Source organism: Rattus rattus, chromosome 14 (genome assembly GCF_011064425.1).
Source record: "Rattus rattus isolate New Zealand chromosome 14, Rrattus_CSIRO_v1, whole genome shotgun sequence".
NCBI lineage: Eukaryota > Metazoa > Chordata > Mammalia > Rodentia > Muridae > Rattus > Rattus rattus.
Genome location: NC_046167.1, coordinates 76,745,640 through 76,749,585, shown reverse-complemented (window position 1 = coordinate 76,749,585; position 3,946 = coordinate 76,745,640). Strand labels below are relative to the sequence as shown.

Below are 3,946 nucleotides of genomic sequence, written 5' to 3'. Positions count from 1 at the left end.
TAGCATTAGGTTTTTTTGTTATTCCAAATGAATTTGCAAATTGCTCTATCTAACTCTTCGAGTTGGAATGTTGATGGGGATTGCATAAATCTGTAGTTTGCTTTTGGCAAGATGGCCATCTTTACTATATTAATCTTGCCAATTAATCTATGCCAGTCCACAAGCATAGGAGATCTTTCCAAATTCTGAATTCTTCTTCAATTTCTTATTTCAGACTTGAAGTTCTTGTCATACATACGTTTCACTCGCTCGCTTAGTGTCACACCAAGGAATCTTATATTATTTGTGACTACTGCGAAGGGTGTCATTTCCCTAATTTCTTTCTCATTCTGTTTACCCTTTGAGTAGAGGAAGGCTACTGATTTGTTTGAGATAACTTTATACCCAGCCAGTTTGCTGAAGCTATTTATCAGGTTTTGTAGTTCTCTGGTGGGTTTTTTGGCGTCACTTAAGTATATCATCATATCTTCTGCAAATAATGATATTTTGACTTCTTCCTTTCCAATTTTTAATCCTCTGATCTCCTTTTTTTTTGTCTCTTTGCTCTGGCTAGGACTTGAAGTACTATATACAATAGGTAGGGAGAGATAAGGCCGCTTTGTCTAGTCCCTGATTTTAGTGGGATTGCTTCAAGTTTCCATTTAGTTTGATGTTGGCTACTGGTTTGCTGTATATTGCTTTTACTGTGTTTAGGTATGGGCCTTGAACTCCTGATCTTTCCAAGACTTTTAACATGAAAGGGTGTTGAATTTTGTCAAATGTATTCTAAGCATCTAATGAGATGCTCTTTAGGTTGTTGTTGTTGTTGGTTTGTTTGTTTGTTTTGTTTTGTTTTTTTTGAGTTTGTATATATAGTGATTTATATCCAATGGAAAAAAAGAGAGCATTTTCAACAAAATGCTGGTTCAAATGGCAGTCAGCATGTAGAAGAATGCAAACCAGTCCACTCTTATCTCCATGTAAAATGCGCCAGTTGAAATGGATCAAGGAGGTCCACATAAAACAAGATACACTGAAACTAATAGAAGAGAAAGTTGGGAAGAGCCTCGACCACATGGGCACAGGGAGAAATTTCCTGAACAAAACACCAGTGGCTTATGCTCTAGATCAACATTTGATAAATGGGACCTCATAATATTGCAAAGCTTATGTAAGGCAAAGAGCACTGTTAATAGGACAAAACGGCAACCAACAGATTGGGAAAAGATCTTTACCAGACCTACATCCCATAGAGGGCTAACATATAACATATAAAAGAACTCAAGAAGGTAAACTCCAGAAATCAAATAACCCTATTAAAAAGTGGGGTACAGAGCTAAACAAAGACTGCTCAACTGAGGAATATCAAATGGCCGAGAAAGCACCTAAAGAAATGTTCGGCATCCTTAGTTATCAAGGAAATGCAAATCAAAACAACCTTGAGATTCTACCTCACACCAGTCAGGATGGCTAAGATCGAAAACTCAGGTGACAGCACATGTCTTCGAGGCTGTAGAAAAAGAGGAACACTCCTCCATTGCTGGTGGGATTGCAAGCTGGGACAAACACTCTGGAAATCAGTCTGGTGGTTCCTCAGAAAACTGGACATAGTATTCCCTGAGTACCCAGCTATACCACTTCTGTGTCTTTACCGAAAAGATGTTCCAACATATAACAAACACACATGCTCCACTATGTTCATAGCAGCCTCATTTATAATAGCCAGAAGTTGAAAAGGACCCAGATGTCTTCAACAGAGGAATGGATACAGAAAATGTGGTATATTTACACAATTGAGTATAACTAAGCTATTAAAACAGTGACTTTGGGAAATACTTAGGCAAATGGATGGAACTAGAAAATATCATCCTGAGTGAGGTAACCCAACCACAAAGGAACACACATGGTATGCACAAACTGATAAGTAGATATTAGCCCAAAAGCTCAGAATACCCACAATACAATTCACTGACTACCTGAAGCTCAAGAAGGAGGAAGACCAAAGTGTGGATGCTTCAGTCTTTCTTAGAAGAAAGAACAAAATACACACAAGAGGAAATAAGGAGACAAAGTGTGGAGCAGAGACTGAAGGAAAGGCCATCCAGAGACTGACCCACCTGGGGATCCATCCCATATACAGTCACCAAACTCAGACACTATTGCAGATGCCATGAAGTGCCTGCTGACAGGAGCCTGATATAGCTGTCTCCTGAGAGGCTTGGCCATAGCCTCACAAATATAGAGTTGGATGCTCACAGCCAACTACTGGACTGGGTTCGGGGTCCCCAATGGAGGAGTTAAAGAAAGGATTGGAGGAGCTGAAGGAGTTTGCAACCCCATAGGAAGAACAACAATATCAATGGAGCAGACCCCCCCAGAGCTTCCAGGGACTAAACACCCAACAAAAGAGTACACATGGAGGGACCCTTTGCTTCAGCTACATATATAGCAGAGAATGGCCTTGTTGGACACCAGTGGGAGGAGTGGCACTTGGGCCTGCGAAGGCTCGATGATTCAGTGTAGGGCAATGCCACGAAGGCAGGTGAGAGTGGGTGGGTTTTTCAGAGCACCCTCAGAGAAGCAGGGGAGGGGCTATGTGACAGGGGGTTTCTGAAAGGGAAAACAGGAAAGGTGATAACATATGAAGTGTAAATAAAGATAATATCCAGTAAAAGAAAAGAAAAGAAAGAAAAATGGAATCTTCTACAGAAGATTCCTTGAGACACAGAGCATTCAGGATGAGGATAAATGCACTTCAGGTCAAATGACTGCAGTCAGTTCCTTAAACTGAAACAGGTGAGCACTCTGAGGGATTTTTCTTATTGGAATATTTACTATGGGAACCCATTCCCCTTTTTTAGTGGAGCTTATGAGTTGGCAAGAAAAATCTTTATCTAGGCCATTTCTTCTGGTGGAAGCTTACATATATAAGGATAACGAAGATGGTAAGTATTTTTCTTTTTCTTCCTGCCACACTCTGGTAAGAGAGATCACCTCATTTTTCTACCGTTAGAGATTCTGTGTTAGGAAATCTGGTATATGCTGAAGACCAGCTGAGTCATAAAGACACGACTGTATTCTTCAACTTGCCATTGTTGCAGTTATTGTTTTACTTGTTGGACAACATTCCATGAGACATTTCTCTATATCCACTTCATCCATACATAGAGAGAGCCATGCTTTGGGTTCTGTTCATCTGGAAAACCTCTGCTAATGCAGATGTGTGTTTTCACCTCCCACTGAGGAAGATGTGCTGGCTACCAATAGTGCTCCACTGTGATTGGCATGCACTTCCTGCTTTTCTGCCAGGGTTGTCTGCATTCTCATATTGAAAGAACAAGATAAACGCCATTTCTGGAGAATCAGTTTGAAAGGGAAAGATAAACCCCATTTATCTCCACTGAGGCAACTCTTTTGTATCCATTTGTAAGACCAGGCCTAATTTAAAAAACAGCCATAAAACACCAGCTTAAGAAGTAGAGCCTAATTAATATAGAGAAAGTCCTGAGACACCAGCTCTAGGAACAGACCATAGAATCTAGAACAAATTCATAAAACCATACCCCCAGAGACCAGCCAGGGGATAACCACAAAAAATGGGAAATATCTTTTCTCAGAATAGGCCATCTGCACTGGGCAGCCCTATTTCATTATATGGTTAGAAGTTCATGACGAAGGCATGCAGACCACTGACAGCCTGTGACACTGGAGGGTCATTTGTCTGGGGTTGCTATTTCAAATCATGATTGACCCCTGAATGATGATTGTTTCTGCACAATATGCCCTCTTTGTTTTTGTATACTATCAGAGTGTGGGGTCTTCAACAATTTTCAGACCCTTACATTGTATAGCAAATGAATATTAGCTACAATTTTCCTTATGTAAATGTGAAATTACAGAAACAAACATCATATTTTGTGTCCTAAAAGCTCTCTTTAATTATTAATATCCTTGGAACCATTCTGTC

The 3,946-nt window shown here is 40.2% G+C and overlaps 1 protein-coding gene across 2 annotated transcripts in view; it reads right to left on the bottom strand.

Moving 5' to 3' along the window:
• LOC116883832 (zinc finger protein 431-like) overlaps positions 1 to 3,946 on the bottom strand; it is a 93,802-nt gene that overhangs the window by 68,221 nt on the left and 21,635 nt on the right. The gene's annotated exons all lie outside the window — the stretch shown is intronic.